The sequence below is a fragment of the Uloborus diversus genome, chromosome 8, assembly GCF_026930045.1.
Source record: "Uloborus diversus isolate 005 chromosome 8, Udiv.v.3.1, whole genome shotgun sequence".
Taxonomy (NCBI): Eukaryota; Metazoa; Arthropoda; class Arachnida; order Araneae; family Uloboridae; genus Uloborus; species Uloborus diversus.
The window spans coordinates 40,826,094-40,849,560 of record NC_072738.1 but is presented as its reverse complement, the minus strand read 5'-3'; the positions used below and the strand labels follow the sequence as shown (position 1 = coordinate 40,849,560).

The window sequence follows — 23,467 nt, the reverse complement described above, 5'->3', positions numbered from 1 at the left end:
TTACAATATTCAGGGCAACAAGATTTTTTTCATTCCATGCATTATTAAATTAATTATGGGTTACTTTTGTTTTGCGTATCCGTGATCAAGCCCCTTAGTTTACATTTTGCAGCACGTACCCAATGCTGTCATTATTTACATAAAAATATAAACTTAAAATGTTCCATGCATCACAATACTCATCGGATTATAATGAAACTTTGGAAACACATTCGGGTAATATCTAGTTATAATTGTACGCATGAATTTCATTGATGACGGTTATGTAAAACTAGAAATTTAAACTCTTTTGTTGTTCAAATCACCGTATTTGCTGAAAATGTCTTTCTCTTTTTTAGCCATTTTTTATAAACTGTATCATACAACATTACATGTGATGTGTACGATTATGTAATTATGCCTAATGATAGAAAAACAAGTGGGAATTCAAAGTCTGAAAAAAAAGGGCCAATGAAGCAATTTGAAACTTGTGAATTTTTTCGTTTAATTTTTTTAAAATTTAAATTTCTGAAAAAGTATTCGGTTTTTTTTTTTTGGGGGGGGGGGGAACCAATTTTTTTTATTTTTTTAGATGTAAGATAACTTTATGTAGAATAGTAGAATCAGTTTCATAAAATTTTTATAGAGTTTTAAAAAGTAGGGACAAAATTAATAAATTAATTGTACAGTCCACGTGCCAAATATGAACTGGAGAAACATTGCTGATTAAACAGCGATTATTTAATTCTGTTCAATTTATAACTATATGGTTCTTTGTAACTACTGTAATGGAATTTTTAAACATTTTTTTAAAAATAGCTAGCAGCTCTCAGAAATTTTAATGCATTTACTGATTCTTAAAACCAGTTTATAAAACTGGATTTCTTTATCATTACTAATGCTGTTATATTGCAAAAAAAAAAAAAAAAAAAACTTTTTTTTCGTGGTTCGTGTTGGGAAATTATATTTTTGGAAAATTTATAAAAACTTCTGTACTTAAGCCAAAACCCAACTCCAGCAATTTACGAGATTTATTTTAAGGTATTTCTTTTGTTACTACAGAAAATTACCCATATAAAAACATCTTCAATCCTTTCAATATTGTTCTCTGTAACACGTTAACTATTAAAAGAAACAACGTAAATTATAACGCTAAAATAAATATTATTTCTGGGATGTGTTTAATATTAAATATAAGCTCATATCAGCCAATTAAAATCATCACAAATGATCAAAAACTTTTAATTTTTTTTTCTTTTCTTTAAGAGATCGTATTGTAAAGAAATGAGTTTTTTTTTAATTCTGTATTACTATTCGTGTTTAAATTAAGAATTGTTTTATTTAAAGAGCTTTAATGAATTTTAAAAAAAAATGTGTCTAGACGTACTCAAATCCATTAAAACTACTTTCGATTTCATCAGACTATAGGTTTTTTAACATTTCAAACTGCTGTTTGATCTTTCATAAGCGTTTCACATGTTAAATTAGTGAAAAACAAACGTTACGAATGATAATCTTCTGTTTAACAGTTTCCATTATTAATTACAGAGATGAGACACTTTTAGAAAACAAACTTTCAATATTCGGGTCTTTAAAATAAAAATGAACATCATCATTGCCTAGGAGTTTTTGAAAACACTTCAGAATATTCAATTGCGAGTAATTGCGAGACTGCAAGTGATGGATTTTAATACTCAAACATTTCTCTTTTTAACGTTGTTTTTTCCCTACTATTCTTTAGAACTCTTTTTGCAGTAAGCTAGTACTTTTTACCCAACTGCGCGTGCGCGACGGAAAGGGTAATGTGCTTACAAGTCCATGTATGTTTGTTCCTTTGTGGCGATGTAGAGACTAAATACTTTTGCCAATTTTGAAGGTTCTTACTTCGATCAAATTGTCTTAACCTTGCAAGTGTCACTAAACAGTTATCAAAATTCACCATAGCAACAATTAGTCGCGATAATCTTAATTTCGAATGTAGAATAGAAGGATCAACAGTCGGGGCCCATTCCTTTTTAACCAATCAAGGATTATAATTTGAATAGGCCCCGACTTCTGTTCTGCTTTTAAATTTATGATTTATCTTATGTGTGTATTGATTATAAAACTATTTCAATGGCGTAGTTATTCAGTAGCAATTAATAATATTCGAAACTATTGGGCCTATTTCTTTTTAGTTTTTCCTTTTTTTTTTGGTTTTTGCGCATTCGTGCATTTCGTTTTTTTTATAATTCTTTTTTCCTTTGAGAACTGTATTATATACAGCCACTGAGTGAAACAGAAATCAAGGCATTTGACAACTGAAAATGTTAAGAGGTACGAGAAATAAGGTAAAAGCTGGTACCTTTAGATTTAGTTACCTGCAACTGGCATAATTAAGAAAAATTAATAAAAATTGACGAATTCAAGATTCAAATTCAGGATTCTATGATAAGGATCATATTCGTTTAAAAGCTTAAAACAAAAGTTTTTGCTCTAAATTTAATATTGGAAACAACCTAGGAACGATTTATTTACATGGGATGCTTCCTACTATTGAGTACCATAAAAATAACATTAGAAAAGAAGTTTCTATTTCAGAAATCAACCATTTGCGCTTCATACAAATAATACCACTTTTTTCGCTTATATGTTTGCTACTTTTTCTGTCGTTATTTCTTTTACTTCCTTACGCACCATTTTTTCTGAAAAAACTTCGGTAAGTTAAATAATTTTTCCATTTTAAAAATCAACCATTTGCACTTTAGACAAATAATACTCTTTATTTCGCTTATATGGTAGATACTCTTTCTGTCTTTATTTCTTGTACTTATGCTCTTGTACTTATGCACCATTTTTTTCTGAAAAAAATAGTGTAAGTAAAATAATTTTTCCATTTCAAAAATCAATCATTTGCATTTCATACAAATAATACTTTTTTTTTCGCGTATATGGTAGCTACTCTTTCTGTCGTTATTTCTGCTACTTATGCTGCTAATTCTGCTGCTAATTTTTCTGAAGAAAGTTGAGTAAGTTAAATAATTTTTTCATTTAGAAAATCAATCATTTGCACTTCTGAAAAATAATACTCTTTTCTTCGCTTATATGGTGGCTACTCTTTCTGTCGTTATTTCTTGTCCGTATGCACCATTTTTTCTGAAATACTTGTATAAGTTGAATGATTTTTCCATTTCAAAAATCAACCATTTGCACTTCAGACAAATAGTACTCTTTTTTTCGCATATATGGTAGCTATTCTTTCAGTCGTTATTTCTTGTCCTTATGCACCGATTTTTCTGAAAAACTTGTGTAAGTTACCGAATTTTCGGTAAATTTCACCTTGTTTTGACAGTTACTGTCTAATAAGAATTAACTAACGGCTGTAACTTATAAACCAAATTAATGTTTCACCACTTACCAACAGCATTTTTACGTTTTGCCTTTGGATATTAACAGGTTACGCAAAACATCAATTTACACCCAACCATCCGATTTCCGGAAGCCTGTTGCGAAAGGGCCGACACACATACCATCTGCTGTTACCGCCAAGATAGATAGCCTCAAATTACTAATAAACGCTTCTTTTTATTAATATTCACAAATTCTACCTTTCGGTGTATATCGACAGATATATATGGGTATAATATCACATCACGCTATACGATCGGCCGAGAAACCAATTAAGGGATGCAATTGGGCAGAACATTTTCCTGTTTGGCTGATTTTTATCTGAGAAGAGAAAGTTTCACCAGATGTTGCGAGCACGGTAAAAGGGACTCTTCTTCACAGAATAGTCGGGGTGAAAAAAAAAAGTCGAAACGGTCAATTAGAGATCTTATTGTAAGGGTTAAATGTGGTTTTTTTATGGCTTGTTTCAACATTCAGTATCTTTGTTTGAGTTTAATTTTATGGTGGTATTAATTGAATGAGTCGCTTTATATTGTCTTCTAAGAAGAATATGTCGTATAGCTGAATCTCATCTCAGGAGTAAAAGCTTGTTTTTGTGGATAGTGTTATTTAATTTTTTAACTATTTTCAATACGAAGCAGTTTTCTGAATTCGTGCATATTTCTTTTGAATTTGATCTTTCTTTGAAAGTGGTGTTATTTTTACTTTCAAGATCATGTGTGAAAAATAAAAGTACACAATCGAAAAACGCTGAAAGTTGAGAGAGAGGAAGAAAAATATGATCGCTGTAGTAATTCGTCACGAGAATAGGAAATTCCGTTTAGAACTAAACAAGCCATTTTTCCTCATATCAATATCAATTTTCCAGCATGTTCAATATTTTCTCAAATGGTTTTGGTTCAGGTGGCAAGTTATGTCATACATACATTTTAAACATGAAAACTGATTTCAAATAACAAAGTATTCGTCTCTTATGCAGAAAAAAGGGATGGTGTAGTATAAAGCATTTATCAAATTTAGTTTCGCAAATTTTTGCGGTTTGTTTTTCAGTAAATTTCAACCATTAATTTATTTTCCATTGGGAACGTTGGGATTTTGTCTAACACTTAAACTTAATATTTTACGAGAGGCAAATTGAGGAACAGAATCTTCAAAAAATATTTCTTCCAACACATAAATTTGTATCTAAATATGTAAAAAATACTAAATACACAAATAAAGTGACAGCAGCACTGCAAATACAGCTAATATATTAGTTTTTCTATTGAAAAACTTTTTAGTAGTTTGCAAATAAAACAAAATAATAAAATAAAAAATGTATCAAAGCGGAAACATTCTATCAAAAGTGAAATCAACAGCAGTTCTTTCTTAAGGTCAAAGAAATATAACACTTCGGATTGCTTTTTTCGTTTTCAACACATTGACAAAACTAAAAAAACATGAGTGATTAAAATTTTTAAAAAGTAATAACATTAATAAAAGTACACCTAAAATCTACTTTTAAGAAAAAAAAATTCTGTAGCTCTTTCTTTCAGGTAAATAATGAAACACTCTGAAGTTTATTTTCCGTTGAAAAAAATGGAAATAATTAAATGAAATATACCGTAGGCATTAATGTCAAAAACAATTTGAAATGATAAAATTATATGAAAAATTTGGATATCTACTTTTGGGTTGCTCATTTCCTTTGCTTCTCTCAATGAGGGAGTTACTTGAACGATGATATATTGAAGATACATAAAAGGAAGTTATCATAGATTTTGATTTTTGCAACTTGTTTAAGTCTTTAATTTTTGTTCTGGTTTGTTGTTCCACTTGAGCGAATCTTGACGTATTAACGAGACTGAATTTTTAAAAATAGTAAAGGTGCCCAAATCCTTAAACAGATGAGATGTCTCATTATGAGACTAAATTTCAAAATCGAGATATCACGAAAAAGTTTATCTGCGTTTTTCTTTTTAACGAAAATAACTTGATGAAGCACTGGCTGTGGTGGTAGTGGGACTAATCCCCATCTGGTCTAGTGAAACTAGACCAGATCCATGAGTCCAAAGATGTGCAAGAAGTCGAAGAAAAGCAGTGGATTGGCCACAGCCTATTCTCTGGAAAAACCCAGGCATTGGAGGATGTGATGCAGAGAGAAGGCGGCGTCGTTGTATTTGGGGCAAGTAGGGTAATTCTTTACGCCATCCTCAAAGATCTAGCATCTAAGATGGCCCGTGTAAAATTTCGAGAAAGTCGTCAGATACACTCTGGATCCCTTGATTGTTAATGCGGCTCCTGGATGGCTCGGTAAGTACCATGGGTGAGAAGGAGCACTGGCTGTAACACATTGTAACGTCAGGGAGTTTTTTTGCCACACCAATGGATTGAAATAAAAAAACCCGCACGAAAACCAAACTTGTGCTCCATCATGAAATTGTATGAGAAAAGCTGGTGTCTGAGGAACACCTAAAGATATGCAATGTACTAACAATCCGGTTAACACATCCAAAGGCTGCAGCTTCGACCTTTTAGTGTGCTCTTCAGTCCAGAATAGTGAATAACCGAACTTTAGGCATATGTCCTCTCATTGAAGCTGAAAGTGCCAAGAAACTTGTAGATAAAGTAAATTTATCTCCCCAGCATGGTGCGGCTCAACTCCTAAATTGAAAGCAAAACTTATTAGTCATCATAGCCCTGACAGAGTCTTCCTGCTGTTTTATATTGCTAAAAGCAGCTTTATTTTTACAGTTGTTTCATAAGAGAAATTTTTATAAGAATGAAACATTTACTCTTGTTCGAAGGATGAGTGAGAGAAACCACGTCTAAAGCAATAATATTTAAAGAAATGTATTCACGTGTGTGTGTCAGGGTTGAAAGGAATCCCATCGTCAACGCAAAGATATGTGAGCACGAAGAGCAAGTAAGTCATCCAAATGAGGCTAAACGTTATGTTTGAACTCATAAGAGATAACAACAGATCCGCCCCAAAATCTCCATTTCTTCACAAATGTGCCTTCCCCTAAGCTGTTTCATTATGGTTCGACAGTTGATGATGATTCGCGAGTCAAAGGAAGGGAAGACAACTGAAAAAAAGAATAAATAACTGGGATCATTACGAAAACCAATATGAAAGTCATCCTCGCCTGCCATGTAACCGCACCCATGAGCCCCTTGTACATCCAGAGGGTGAAATAGCTTGTTAAGAAGGACCCCCTGACGGATCAAACAGGTTTCTTCCGAAACTGTCTCTTGGAGCTATGCAGGAGTGTCCTACTTGTGAGTTTTCAATAACACTGGATGTCCTTGCACCTACAAATACTGGATGGCAAAGGAAGCGTGACCTTGCTGCTCAAGGATTATCAGCAACCCTAAACTGTCATGACTTCCTCTACTGACTTTACCTCCTGAGTGGTTGCGTCTTCTTTAAATTGATTAATTAAAGTTATGACTGGGACCAATGTCTTTGGCGATATTCATCATCATCAGTTTTGAACAAAGCAGACACATTTTAAAACTGGAGTTGTTCAGATTTTATCAGGGCCGCAGAGAGCCACGGCGGGCCCCTTGTCAGTTATGTCGCAGGGCGCCCTCCTGCCCTCAAAAAAAGGGGTGGGGAGAAGAGAAAAGTGGGGGGGGGGGGTGAGAAAAGAAAAGGGGGACAAGAAAGAAAAAAGGGAAAAAAATCAAAACTGCTTACTACGAAACAATTAACTCTATTTTAAGTCCCACAACAATGAATACTAAAAGAATAAATTTTACTTAATCTTTACGTTTTTTCTTATTCGAAGTTCCTCTTTTTTTTCTTTCTTCCTTTTTTGCGTCAGTGCCGCCGGGCCCTCTAAAGACCCGGTCCCCGAGATTCCGACTAGGCTGCAATGACCTCTCGTCGGGCCAGGATTTTATCATTATATTAATTTATATCAGACTAATAGAAATGGTGATTTTGAAAACAGTTGCACAAAACGCGTTGGCTCAAAACTTTATAAAGTCCACTTACATCCATTTGCTTCTCACTGCCTCATATGGTTAACATTTTCTTCAATATTTTATTTAAAAAAATGATAAGCGGTACCTCGTTTAAATTTATTTTTAGCATGGAAAATTTAAACAAAAACAGAGATGCACGTATATGCACGTGTGTGTGAGTGTGTAAACTATATTTATACTTAACATTTTCAAAATCTTATGTACTCAGAAGAAGGCTTTCCCAAACTTTTGTTTCTCACGGTACCCTAGTCTATCTCTATTATATATTCATATATATTGGTAAAATTGTTACTTCGCGGAACAGTTTGTCTGTTTTTGAGGCACTGAGTTTGGGAATCTGACTTAGTCTATACAACGTTAAATAAAAAATAGCACAATTTCACTGTACTACTTCTTCCATAACGTAATAAGTGTCTGATACTCTTGACACGTAGCCCGAGTACAAAAATTTTCTGCAAATTTCTTTTCTGCAACAGATTAACTTTACCAGTTTCAGTCTTACGTTCATTCCCTTCACATCTTTGAAGCTTGTAAAACTCTTTTTATTGATTTTAAATACGAAAAATTAGCACATTTGAACTGTTTACATATTTAGTTAAGAGTGGATTATTATTTATTCAATCACTTCAATGTCATTTTCATGTTCATCACGTAAACTAACTTTAGGATTAATAGAAAAAAGGATTTGCTAAATAAATAAAACAAAAAAGCTAAGTTAGTAACCCAGCTTGACGCTTGATAGAGCAAATTTCTTAGTGCGAAAAGTCAGTAATTGTTTCAAAAGCTTTTAAACTTAAAAATGACGAAATTTTTAAGTGGATTTAACTTTTGAAATCAAATTGTGTTTGACAGTGAAAAATATCCAAGAAAAGTTCGTTATGACATAATACCAAACGGCGCGACCTTGAGGGTCACGGATCTGGAAGAAATTCTGGATTTAGGTCAATTCGCCTAAGATATGAACCCGGGTGAAGCGGTTTGACTGCATAGGCACTAGTTCGGTCGCAATAGGGTTCCAAAGTTGCTAGTTTAGCTCCGAAAAGCAATGGATTTTCCTTTGAAATTAAACTTTTTTACCCTGTTCTTGCTATTGCATTGCTGTAACACTTAACTGACTTCATTCACAATATAGAATAAATTCCCCCGCCCCTAAGTTGCACAACAAGAGACGCGAAAGATGTTAGAAGAGCAAATAATGTGTTAAAGCTTCAAATTTCGAAGAAAACACTAGTGCAGTTCTGGAGCCAAATAAGCAATTTTAGGCCCTCCTTGGAGCCGAACTAGAGCCAATGAACTCAAACTATGTTACCTGTGCTCTTATCCAGTACTAACTGACCTAAATCCAGAAGTTCATCCAGATTCTAATTCATGATCTTCAAGTTTTAGCCGTCTGAACCAGACTGAGATCCAGGACACCAAAATCGCAATGGCGCTTTCATTGACATTCGAAACTTTGACACAGTATTTGCCCTCATAAACCTTTCGGCATCTGTTATCAAAACAAAGTAAGGGAGGGGGGAGATTTTTCTATGTTGAAAATGCATTCTGTTGGCTCATACTACAAACCAATTGCAAGAAAATTATAAAAGAAGTGTAAATTTAAATGAAAAATCATTGCTTTTCTGTGCTTAACTAGCAACTTTCGACCCCCATTGCAGCCGAATTAGAGCCTATGCAGTCAACCCGCTTTACTTGGGTCCATATCTAGTGCGAACTAAACTAAATATAGAATTTCGTCCAGATCTGTGGCCCTCAAGGTCGTGCCGTTTTGAAGTTAGTTTTAAACGTTGTGTTAAACTAACCTTGTTGTGAATAGGTATTTTAAAATGGATAAATCAGCTTATCTAATCAAGTTTCAAAAACTGAGTTTAAAAATGCTCGCTTTTACTTTCACACATAAAATACAACACAAAAAAACCTCAGCTTTTTTTTTTTTTCTTTTTTGACATTCAATTTATTGGCAGTAATTCCTACTTAATAGATATACCACAAGCTTTTTGACGTTGCACAAATTAAGTCCTCGCTCTTGAATAAGAAGTTGTCAAAACTATCTTCTCCTTTATTTGATCTAGAAAAAAAATATTATAACGTCTAAAATTTGTTTTTGAGAACCTCTGGTTTTGAAATGCCATCATAACTTATTTTGAAACACTCTCATACATCCTGCTGAAAGCAATCACCGTTTAATATCAAAACCCCGTCAAAATTGAAATGTTTTGAAATAATTTAGCTGCCTATTACTAATGATTCTAAAATCAGATTCAATATGGTTACAATTCATAAGGTTTATACGTTTTGACAAAAATAGTTAAAATTTGCACTTTAGTTAATGTCATTAAAAGAGGTTGGAAATTATTAATAACGAGATCATATCAGAAACAGCAATATATTTCAGAAATTAATTGAGGCATTGAGAAGCAAAGGGATGTAAATGCTAAAATAAAAAAAATCAGAGATAACCAGTACAAATGGTTTGTGAACCTCTCCTCTAGTTTGGTGTTAAGAGACAGCTCTGTAGTCCTGGTATATGCTGCAATACTGCATGGGATAGAAAACTTTTTGAATGAAATCCTACCTAGGACCGCAACTTTAAACGCGTTTTAGTCAAAATTTGAAAATGTCCACTTAAATCCCTTTGCTTCTCACTGCCCCAATTGCACAGTTAAAGTTTGCAATTTATTCTTGAAACCAATCATACAAAATAAATTTCTGACTCATTCTTGAAATAGGGGGAGGGGGGACGTGGACATAAAATATTTGTTTTGTTTTTTTAAACTTTTAGATCATATATAATTTGTGACATATCTCATGATATACAATACTAGCTGCAAACTGTTTTTTTTTTAAATGAAATACTTGAAAGTTAGAAAGGTTGCGTAGAATTCATGGAATAGGTTTGCGAGAGTTTTCTCGAACAATAGTTTCTCTAAAAACTACTTCCTACTATATGTGTTTAACATATGAAATGGAGTGTGGATTCCCTTACTTGGAGAAGAACTTCTGATAAAGGAGCTAGGTGTAAAACATTGCTGAAGCATTGGGCATTCGTCTTTCAAAATTGATAAGCTCTCAAATAAAGTTGAATAAGTACTTTTTGCGTTTGAAAAGAAAAATAAGAAATAGCATTTAATTGAACACGATTACCGATTACTGCATACACTTGTTTCGGGGGTTCCTTGTAACTCTGAAACACGTATATGCAGTAATCTGCAACCGTGTGCAATTAAACGTGGTTAATCCTTATTTATCTCTTAGATGTTCAAACTTTCCTGATATCAGAATAGTGCAAATTTTAAGCATAACTTTCAACTATAAGGTTAAGAAATGAACTTAAACAAAATGAAAAAAAAAAAAAAAAAAAACTTGTAACGAAAAATTCATGACTCCAAAATTTATAAATCTAACTAGAATATGAATAATAAATAACTTAGATGTAGATAATATGTTCTTTTAGAGTATTGATATGTTTTAAAAAGGAAATCATAACTGTATGGTTCTTTACAAAATATTTTCACTATTTCTTTATTTTCTCATATAGTAAACTACTACGGAAGTAAAAAAATGAAACATCAACTTTTGACTTTTAAAAAATTGCCTTCATTACGATTTTTGGGAAAAAATTCCTCTAGAATATTAACTTTTAACTCGGTGACTATTGAAATTAATTTCTTGGTTTAGTAGCATATTTTCAGAATGCTATCGGTGCTGAGTTCAAGAAAATGCCGCCTAAGTTTACTACAAACTTATAAATAAAGTGGCGTTCCTAACAAGAGTGTCAACCGAGGCGGTAACTCTCCACTCACCCTCCCTACCCACACACCCAAAGCTTTTTGAATGTTGTATGCAAATATGAAATTTTCATGCTATTTTCATAAAAAAATCTCTTTTTATTTATTTGGTGTAACGAAAGTTTAAGTGAGTGAATATACATCAACAAACAAATATAAATTATGAACGTATTATGTGATGAAAACACTATTTGATTAAAAATGTACTAGGTAAAATATAGTTAAAGTATTTATATTTTTTACTTCAACTCTTAAATCCGCTTTGCGTGTAAACCCCCCCCCCCCCCGAGAGGGGAGTCACGTGAGGTGCAATGTACCGTCCCCCCTCCGCAGCTCAGAGTGACGATGCTGATATAGCGATATAAATTTAATGCACAGAACCATCAGCTGTTAAAATATATAGCGCTTAACTCATTCAAGCATACAATGCCTGATTTTTTTTTTTTTTTTTTTCACATTTCCTTATTACAATTTTTATTATTGACATTGTTTCAGTATTATGGGTTTAAGAAGTACCATGACATTCAGGTTAATAAAATTTCATGTCAGTGATAGTATAAGCTATAATAAACAATAACGTTTGCTCATAAATTATAAATAAAATCAACAGTGCAAACTGTTGAGAATGGAAAAGTAATCAATTTAATGTTTTATAAATAACATTTCAAGTCGATTAATACTCAATGATTTCCTTTTTCTTTCTTTTTCTTTTTTTTTAAAATTCTTATCCGTTTATTTATTTTTATGGTTGCGCCTTTTATAAATGTAAACAAGTTCACAACGGGAAAAAAATGCTTTATAAAGTATTTAAAATTATGATAAATAAATAAATACTGAATAAAAGTTAAATGTCTGAATAAAATTTATATAGTATCGCAGTTTATTTATTTATTTATTTATTTTTTTTTTTTTGTTTAAGAACAAGTCACTCATATTCAGGTTTGCAAATGGATACTATTAAGCTTGATCTAAGATAATTGAGCTGTATCAATCTAAACCAATCTTTTTAAACGAAAATTCGCCTGTTTTAGCCGCCGTTTAGTTGGTTAATTAAAAAATATATAAAACGCAGTGAATTTTTGTAATTATTACAGTTTTGAAGAACAGAATGCTTCAAAACTTCTCATAAACAAAGTGTGCAAACTTTTCTACGATTTCTACTCCACTAGCACAACCTACTGTTTAAAACCGTTATTTCTATGATAAGAATTAACTGTCAGAATGTTTTTTTTTTTTTCATAAAAAGGAACGTTTGTAAAAAAAATTCATATGATATAAAAGATTAAACTACCTTTGGGTACTTAACAAATCCCAGAACATACTCAAATACAATTCACCTTGAACCAACAAAATGAATACTTGAGAGCAATATAGACCAATATAGAGATCAATATATCAATATGTAATTAAATAGTCTGTACATTCCCTCTTCATGGTAGGGTGAATTCTCGGAAAAAATTTAAAATTTTATGAAAGGACAATTTCATTGGAATTTTTGCTAATGAAAAGGTAATTGCTTTTAGAGGAATTTTCTAATGAAAAAACTGGTTCGTCTGGTTACTTAATTACGTACCCTAAACATTCTCCAGACGTTCATTACATGACTTGTCCGTTACATGATAGAATTTCTTTCAACAACGTGGTACGAAAGCGGTGAAAATGTTCAGAGCGTTGCTCCTAAATCTTCTTAAAAAATTAGAAAATCTCTAATAAAAAGAAAAAGAAAAATTGGAACAAAACTTTGCTTTAAAGTCACGTTAAAAGCAACTTAATTTTATCCATCTGAAACGATGTAGAACGTTAAATTTATACGATTTCTTAAACAAAACATCCTAAAATTACATCAAGCAAAATAACATTCATAGTTTTCAGAGAATGTGATAATGTTACCTAAAGAATTTACTTATTTATCCATTTTGAAAAACTGAAAATGCTATTTAGAAAAAATACTACGTGACGAGAAAAATGACTACAATAAACTCCCGATTGTCCGCGAGTGGATTATCCGCTATGCGAATTATCCGCGAATCAATAGACAATCTGGAACATGCATTTTCGCGGAAAAAAAGCAAATATCAATGGGTTTTTTTTTGTCCAAAAATTTTAAATTTAAACTCAGTTGTTCTTGTTTTATTTATTTATTTATTTATTGCGATTTCTTCACCGTACATAATTTTTCTTTTTTATTGATGTTAAGTTCTGTTGTGCAAAAATACAAATATTTTTGCTGTACTGTATATATTTTCACTGTTTGTAGAAAGTATTATGCTTCAATACAGCAATATTTGAGAAAGGGCAATTTTTACCTTATTTATCCCTTATTTTAGCCTTTTTGCAGTTTATTCGCGATTTTTATTATCCGCGGCATTTGTACTACCCGATTCCGCTGACATTTGGGATTTTACTGTCTAAACAAATCAATTTTACTGACCTTCAATGAACGGATGAGTTAAATGTTCTCTATTTTTATTAAATATGAATTTGCTAAAATGAACTTGCTCAGGAAAACTGTACGAGTTAGACATTGTCTTTCTAAGTACGTTTCAGGAAATATTGGTTAAATTCTTACTACCCCGAAGAATAATGTGTAGAGATAAGTATTTTGAAGCATGTGTGACATTAAACCATTGCAATGACAAACAACTCAACTCCACTCATATGAACTTATTCATACAGTGCTGCGTAATATTTAAAAAAAATTTTGAACAAAAATATCTATAGTAACTTTTTACTACAATCGTAATGTTTATTGAAACTTTTTGTAATGAAAAAAAAATGTAGTGAATGGCAAAGCACTTTGGCACAAAGATGTATGAAAATCCATTCAGCTCTACTTGACCAATGCGAATCTGAATGTGTATGTACACCAAACTCAGGAAAGCATACTGAAATATATTGAATGAAGAAGCACACTTCTATACTCAAATGAGAAACTTATAAAACAATATCACTTAAAGAGATGGGGTCGCTTTTTATCGCAAAATATTATGAATCAACCTCCTTTAAGAAGAGTTTTGATATGCTCTTTGAACTAGAGGATTTAACTACATAACATTTTATGAAACGACTCATCGTTTCTTCCAACGAAAATAGCTCTCAGAACTATTCGCTACGTAACGTAAACTAATTTTTAACAGCTTTTAAAGTGAAGAAAAAAAAGAGTGTTTTAGCTATGTCATTATTTTAGTGCAAACGCAAGTTAATAACAGCTCAATTCAACAATGTTAACATGGTTTTACATCCCGTTAGAAGAGTTAGATCGTCGGACCATATAATTAAACTACATTATATTTCACCAAAGGACAAAGTTTCTTAAAATAAAAATAGCTGTCAGAAATATTCTACTACTTAAATCTATTTTTTGATAGCTTCTAAAATGAAATGAAAGGGTGCTCGAGATATGTTAAAGAATTTTAGTTCGATTGCATGTTAAGAACAACTCAACTCATCCGAATCTGAATGTGTATGTACGCATAGCTCATGGAGATTGTGTTGAAGGAAGAAGCACATTTCTAAACTTAAATGAGAATCTTTATATAAAATATTATCAATTGAAATGATGGGATTTCATTTTATAACAAAATACCATGGTTCTGCCTCCGTTAGAAGAATTAGCAGTACGCACTTTGGAATTTAAATACGTAACATATTACTAAATGACTTGGAGCTTCTTCCAATCAAAATAGCTGTCGGAACTACTCTACTACGTAAAACTATTTCTTAAAGGTTTTTAAAATGTTTTTAAAAGTGGTTATGTCTGAATATCTTAGTTATGAATGCATGTTAACGAATGCACCGTTACGAATGCCTAACAACAACTCAACCCCAATCATCCAAATCTGAATGGGTATGCACACATAATTCATGGAAACTTCTTGAAATTACGTTGTATAAAGAAGCATACTTCTAAACATACCTGAGAATCTTTTTACGAAATATTATCAATTGAAATGGCGGTGCTTCTTTTTATAACAAAATACTTTAGTACAGACTCCCGTTAAAAGAGTTTTAATATGCTCATCGAACCACAGAATTCAACTGCGTAATATTTTACACGATTTAACTTTTCTTCCTATGAAAATAGCTGTTAGAACTATTCTACGACGTAAAACTATTTTTTCAATAGTTTTTAAAATGGGAAAGAAAAGAGTGATCCAGTTATGTAAGAATATTTAAGCGAGATTGCATGTTAGCATGTTAAGAACAACTCAACTCAACTCATCCGAATCGACCCGGAGGATCCCAATTAGGAGCATAAGCAGCTTACCTCTCACACAGAGTAATATCCTTGCAGGGTGGCCAGGCGGCCGGTGCTTTTTCTTAAGGGGTTTTGGTGATTGTGAAAAAATCCAAGTACGCAACCCAAAAAGACATCGTCTGGCGACAAGGGTGGACCAGAACCTTCTGCCAGCGTCCGGTGCCGCCTGCCGCCCTGCGAGGATCTCTCTCTATGCAAAAGACGTTCCCATGCTCAGAATTCAGACGAGATTTTCGCTCCTATACCGCTCCGGCTTCAGCTATTAGCAATTGTAATGAAGCCCGTTCCCCAGTAGCATGAGTTAGTAGCTTGGCTTCAGCTTTTATTTAGGTTTTTTCTTCCCCTTTTCCCTATTTTCCCCTTTTTTTATTTCCCGGCCCTCCCCCTTTAACATAGTCCTGCATACATATCGGGCTGGGGGGTTAGATGTGTGGCTATTAATATTTTATAGGGGCGCGGACCGACCGACTTGGGTTATAGAGCAGTCCACTTTTTTTTTCCTTCTTCGCTCTGTGCGAGGGGGGTGTAAGGTTTCCCGTTCGTCAGTCTGTCGGTGACTATTCTGTTCTTTTCCCCTTTTCTTGGGTTGGTTCTTCGGTTGCGGCCCGTGCGAAGAATTTCTGATGAGGAGTGGAGAAAAGATGCGGTGAGAGAAATGATGGCAGAAGAGAGACTGTCGCGAAGTGCGGAAAACTCCCTACAGAAAATCCCTCTCGGAGGAAAATCCCTTTTGAAATTCAGATGCTATCATCGATACGCGGTGGGAAGACAAATGGGAGATTCGTAATCGTCCTGCTCATTATATATCACTTACCTTAGTATTGTAGTAGACAATATCTCTAACGTGTAACTCCTCTGAAGAAAAAAAAAGTTCTTTATTCTGGCAGAATTTTTTTTCTACAAAATTACTTATTTCTAAGATTATTTATTTTTGCCTTGCCTTTGTTGCTAAAAATCCAAAAGCTACCCTTAAAATACTTTTATCATCTTTACTCATACCTAACCAAGGTAATCGATCTACTTTCTTACATTTTCTCCTCTGTTAAAATTGATACTATATTTAAATACTTAAATTATCTAAACTATTCCCATACAATTCTTGACTGAATCCAACGTCACGTAGGGGAAGTTTGGGATTAATTGTCCCTCACATGTATATGTATATAAATATATATATATATATATATATATATATATATATATATATATATATATATATTAATAAAGGCTGAAAGTTTAAAATTTGTTGACATAGTGAAAGCTCTTAGCGTGTGAGGTTTGTTAAGTAAAACATTTTTTCTAATGTATTTTTAAATTGTTATTTTTTAAATAAAGTTTACCTGCCACGTGCAAAACATAGTTTTAGACTTCAGCTTTATATTTTTAAATTTTATCAACAAGCACTCTGAACATGTTGTCGAAAATTTGGCATATAGGGCATTGAGAAGCAAAGGGATGTAAGTAGACACTTTCAAGTTTTGAGTAAAACGATTTTAAAGATAACGTCCTAGGTAGGCTTTCACTGAAAATTTTCTCTAAATCATGCTGTACAGCAGCACCTACCAGGACTACTAGTACCATCTCTTGCTCCAAGAGAGAGGAGAGGTTTACCTACCATTTGTACCGGTTATCTCTAAATTTTTAATTTTGCCACTTACATCCTTTCGTTTCTCACTGCCTCGTATGTATATTTAGCTTTCCTATTGATTTTTTAAAGTGCATATTAATGGTGGACCATTTCACAGAAAAACAGACACTTTGTCCCATAAATGACAGCTTTATATTTCATTTCAAAAGTAAAACTTAAAATATATAACAAACGAACATTTTCCCTGAGAGATCAACCTCACACGTGTGGTTTCTAAGACAAAAAGAAATTTGTTTAATACATGTTTTGAAATAAAATATAGAGGTGCCATCTTGGAGACAAAATGTCGGCTCTTTCGTGGAGTGTACCATCTAAGTTTACATAACAATAATTGAATGAACAACGTAGTAACGATTAAAAAAAATCATTTAGATATCTAAGCGTTTACAAGTGCTTGTAATTAGCATCATTACAATTACTCAACACCCGATTACGCTGTGTATAATACAAACTAAACGTGGTAAAATCTCACAGGTTTATTAAAACTTCATACAGGAAGAGGGAAGGAGCTAAAAAATTTTTCCTTAAAACTAAGATTTTATTATTGTATAGGACGGCATCTACCAATGTCTGTTTTTCATGGCATCTTTCTTTAAAAAGGTTAAAGCCATTTACTAATAAGTGTCGAAATTTTAATTTGTAAACAACATATATATTTTTTAATCCGACAGTTTATTACATTTCAGCTACATTGTAAAGTAGATCTATAAAGTATGTGTCTATCGCAAAACATATGTCAAATGAGCGTTTATTATGGATTGCGCATTTCTTATGAGACAAAAATTAACTGCTATATTTTGGCTTAATTTTTATGAAAATTTGGTAAGGAGAAGGAAATTTCTTCCTCGAGGTTCTCAATTTTTTCATTTTGCACTTTCTTCTTACTGAAACTCAAAAGGAATGAGTTCAACAGTGACAAACCACACAACTTCCGAGGTTCTCAATTTTTCAATGTGTACATTCTTCTTACTGAAATTTAAAAGGAACGAGCTCAACAGTGACAAACCACACAACTTTCGAGGTTCTCAATTTTTCAATGTGCATTCTTCTTACTGAAATTTAGAAGAAACGAGCTCAACAGACAAACCACACAATTATCTGGATAATGCACGTCACGATAGCAAGCACACTTGGGAACACTTTGAGTAACTATCATGCCGTTTTGGAAGTAAGTTTTAAAAATAATCCTTTTTGCACAAGCCTGCATTATTTCATTATTTAACTTCATTACCTAAATATTTCAATTCATAATTCTGCTCTAGCTGAACAATGGGTAAAATGGCATTAAATTCAAACATTTAGGCCTTTCTTTGGACCATTTTTGTTACATGAATATCTAAAATAGATTGCAATTACACGAAGGAAAATTGGTACTTTCTGTACCAATAATAATAATTACGGTCACTGAATTTTTTTTAGCCCTACCATGTACTTAAAATACAAATAGTGTAACAACTGAATCTTTCACTGATTTTTTTTTTTACTTTTGTTAAATCTAAACTTTTATTCAAAAATTATCATGACATTGAAATAAATAGGTTGTCATAAACTTTTGCATGCATCACATTATTATTTTGACTACAAATTGTGATAATTGTTAATTTTCAGAATTCTTCTTTGTTAACACGAATAGAATAAGGAAAGAAAAATAAACACTGACGTATTCAAAACTGATTTAAAGACGTAAATATTTTTTATCGATTTTAGGTTTTATCAAAACTAATAATTTAACCATTTTATATGACGATATCCATTCGCAGTGTTTCTTCCAGTGGAATTCTATTGAATTTAAATTTTTCTGAATTATTTTTTGGATTCAAATACAAAACATTAAAGAGTGCAAAGTTAAAATATGCCCAAAGTTGTTCTTAGTGAATGTACCTCAAAAAAAGAAAAATAAAAACATTGACAGTTTCACGATAATTTTTTATAGATTTTTCTACTCTTTCGAAACTGAACAACCAACCATTTTACAAGATGGCATCCAACAGCAGTGTCTCTTTAGGAGATTTCATTTTTTCATTTTTATTTTTAACTCCTTTTTTTTCAGTTATTTTTCTGTACTTAAATATAAAATATGAAGTAATCTAATTTTAAACCACACGTTTAAAACTTGTCCTAACTGACTAACTACAAGAAACAAACAAAGACAGTTTCAAAACTGAATTAAAGATATAATTTTTCAAAGATTTTTCCACTCCATCAAAACTGAAAATTCAACCATTTTATAAGACAGCATCCAACAAGGGCTCTTCATGGGGAAGTATTTCCTCCCAAAAATCCCCACAAACCTCCCTACCGAGTCATTGGTGGAATGGAGTTCGTGCCCAGAATATAACTTTTGCTCCGAGCCCTTAGGAAAATCACCCATCACCTATCTCTCTCCGGATTTCTTTTTCTTCCCTTCCTCGTTCTCCGTGTTGGATACAGATGAAAACAAATTGCTCTAGATGGCTCCATACCTTCGGATACGATCGGCCGTAGCTTTCTGTCTAGAATTAGATATGTCGCATTGCTCGTTAATATGAGATCTGGATGTGATTCTGGATCGTTGATTTGATTTTCTGTATGTGTCCGGGGAAATAACATTGACTGAAAATGACAAAAATATATTTGTAGGAAACGAGGTGGTTTATGTAAGTGTCGATTTTACGTAGGAGATTAGACATGTCGAATAACAGCTGCCATATTCAAACTTTAGAATAGGTCAATTTGAGCAAACTATTGGAAAATTATTCTTTACTTAATAAGATGCTCACTATTAAGAGTTGTACTATTATGCGCAGAACATTTTAAACAATGAGTGGTTTTAAATCTGTGTCCGCCTCTTCCTGTATCAGTGGTTTCCAACGTGGGGGCAAAGGCCCCGAAAGGAGCGATTCGACTCTTCTAGGCGGGAGATAAATTTGTGAGGAGCGGTAAGGGGGCAATGAGTACCTAAAAGACAAAATAATAACAATAAAAGGTCAGGAAAGATCGAAATTGAAAACATATACGAGACCAATTGTTAAGAGTTAAGGCAAGGAATCACAAATTAAAAGGGAAACAAATCACAGTTCAAGAGCTTCCTCCTCACACCTCGGATGAACCTTAAAAACGTACATTTATCAGCCATTGCAAAGTTTATAAATTTTCATATTATTATTATTTTTTAATTTTAACTGTCAGTTTTTAGCTTCATCGTTCAATCTAAAAAAGAAAAATAATTTCATAAAAAATGTACTTCTGGATTTAAAAAGTACGTCGATGATCAAAGTTCAAATACTAATCAGCTCATTTTGTAAAATCATTAAAAGAGAAGTGTTAGAAGGGTATTTTTATTTATCTACGTATGAATTTATTTAAATTTAAGAACAATGCGATGAAATTGTTTTATCATATACATTTCGTTTCAAAAATAATCAGGAATTTATGCTTTCAATAACATCGATGTTCACTTGCGCCATGTTGATTTTTTACGGAAGATGAGAGGTGGGGCGATAGGTGTCAGAAAATCTCTAGAGGTCAGTCAATCCTCAAAACGGTTGGGAGTCATTGTTATATACATATATTTTCTCTCAATATTGTGTTGTGCTTTTAACATTGTTAAATTAATAAATAAGTAAATTTAAAAAAAAAGTGCAACAAACAAAAAATACTTTGTTGCCTCGTGTCTTTTGTATTTGGGAAGGAAAAAAAAAAACAAGATTTTAAAATGGAAGAAATCTATTCTGCTACAGTCACAAAATAATTTATCTTGTCATGCTTTAGGCACGTGGGATAATAATTGGCAAAACGTTCTTCGATGAAGATTATTTAGAAATCCTAAAAAAACTCGCAGAACCTAAATAATAGTGGTGATTACTGTACACATAAGTTTGAAAGATAGATGCAGAAAGATTTCAATGTTTTAGTTGTTCTTAAATTTAAGAAAAATACTTTCTGGTAACATTCAAATTAAGATAAAAACGATGCAGCAAATGTCAGTAGGTTAAGAACAAAAACTTTTACCTTGTGGTCTGACTTCTTTGTGATTAGTCTTAAAGATATATTACACTATTAATGGCAATATAATATTTGAAACACATGAGAGTCATTTAACTGCCAAGTAAGCTTGTTACTTGTATTCTAAATACACCAAGCTTGCGAGGGATGGGACAGCAAACCTCCCAGAGATTTGGATTTAACACTTTAAGTCAGTTATAACAAGGCAGTTTATATACAGGTAAGTATTGTTATGACCCCATCCCCCCAAAGAAAAATGCTGACTGCTCTTGTGAATACCATAATTATGAATCTTTGCTGCAACGAAGCCGAGAGCTGAACATTTTCAACCTAACTAGAAAAGTTTTCGCGAAAAGCTTATGTGGTCGCTTATCTATTCATCAGCTCTAGAGCTACATTCTGGATGTGATGTTATATGAATAATTAGGCAAATCATAATGATGGGGATTAATTTGAAAAAGTTCAATAATCATGTTTGAAAATGAATGATTTAAGTAGTTGAAATTTCTTACGTACTCCTGTGTTTTCTTACTGTTAACTATTTTTTCAACTTCCTAAGAAAGACTTGATTCAGAAATTTGTTGAACTGTGCCAAATTAAAAGCGTTTTTATAGATATTTAAGTAATTTTACACCGATTGGGTACTTTAATCTTCGCTATTTATAACACCAAACATTGCTTTTCCCAGCAAACAGTTTATTTAAATTGACATAGTATAATTTCGTATGATTATAAAAATTATCAGGTTTGCTATGCAGTCGATTTAAAAGATTTGAAATTTTGTAGTAGGTACGAGTTTGATGAAAAATATTACCTTTTGTTTTAAACATGTATTAGTGTTTTTTGTCACTTTGAATCTTTCAGATTTTGTTAAGGAGCTAAGAAAATTATTCTTAGTATTACTTTATGTATTATTTTATTAATATGTATGATATTTAAGAGAGGAAGTTGAAAACGCTTACTGATAATAGGAAATGCACCTAAAACTTTACTGAGGCATATTTATAAGTTTTATTACCTTTTATCTTTAAAAAATAATACCACTTGTTGCAGTTTTTTTTTTTAAATATTTATTTTTTTTATTTTACAGAATTGATGAGGAATTGTGGTCTTTATTGTTTTTGTATGGTTCATTCCGTTAAAAAAAGTTTCGAGTAGTATTTTTAAACATCGAAAAAAAAATCAAATCGAGGTGTAATGTATCTGACTGGGATTCAACACTTTTTATCATCGAATGTGCAAATTTTCATTCCCGGGTAGCTAAATGAACTCAATTGGTCTGGTAGGAAAATATTTGGAGATGGCATTTCGGATATAAATCAAACTATCAAGTCTAATTAGCTATCGGAATAGAGGGAAATCGGGTGAGTTTGGTAGTTAAGGCTTCTCACCGTAATACATTATTTTTTTCCTGGATTCTTCTCAACTGTATGTACTTGCCAAATCATGGTTCAGACACATGCTTTTCTATTGACACTATTGGTCTATACTCGCCGCTGCACCGACCGATTTCCTTTTGTTCTGATTTCTATAGCATTTAAAACGTGACAAAACACTTTAAAATCTGATTGCTATCCAAAATGCCATCTTCAATTTTTGCTTTAAAATCATATAAATTTTATCGATCTGGGATTTAAAATTTGCACACTGGACGGCAAAACAATATTGACAGCGAGGGTAGTTAGATCGTTGGATTTTGAAGAATGCTGAACTTAATATTTATTTAAACAGTGTATATAAAAAGATAGGATAACATTACCTTCTGGTTTTGGTAATAATTCTTCCTAATGATGATGAATTAGACAATTTTGATAAATTCTCATTTTCGAAACATGTAACTATTTTCCCCGTGTTGATGCACTTTTAAATATATATATATATATATATATATATATATATATATATATATATATATATAGTTAAAAGCACTATAAAGTAAGCTAATACAATGCTGCTAAATTTAAATATTTAAAAAATAACTTAAATAACATACATTCAAATATTTAAATAAACAAGTATACAGTAAAAGCATTTAAATATTTTTATTGTTGGAAGCATTGTATAGTTGGTAGAATATGCTGCTTGGGATCTATGTATAGATAATAGGCTCAGAGCGCAGATGAAAAAAAATATGTCAACTGATAAGAATATTACAACAATTATCCAATACAGCAAAAAAATCCATATTTTAAGCGCACCAATCATTGAGTCATTAAAGGTACTGGTTTATATTCCCATTCACAACGCATTTCGTGTGGTATAATAATTATTTAATCACCGAAACACATTTATATCCTGTTATTCGATGATTATTTGCTGCTACAGGAGTCAAATAACATTTTCTCTACCCCGACGAGGCAAGAAAGGTGGAAAAAAATTAGAAACAAACAAAAGACATCTCAACCCAACTTCTATCCAGGTCACGTCCGGTACGCGCCTCCGGCAAAACTG

At 32.2% G+C, this 23,467-nt stretch overlaps 1 long non-coding RNA gene across 1 annotated transcript in view; it reads right to left on the bottom strand.

Moving 5' to 3' along the window:
• The window catches only part of LOC129228207 (uncharacterized), a 173,262-nt gene extending 157,685 nt beyond the window's left edge, over positions 1-15,577 (bottom strand). The window contains exon 1 of the long non-coding RNA XR_008580901.1: positions 15,394-15,577. This is a non-coding gene — a long non-coding RNA (uncharacterized LOC129228207). The remainder of the gene's footprint in view (positions 1-15,393) is intronic.
• Positions 15,578-23,467: the final 7,890 nt, after the last annotated feature.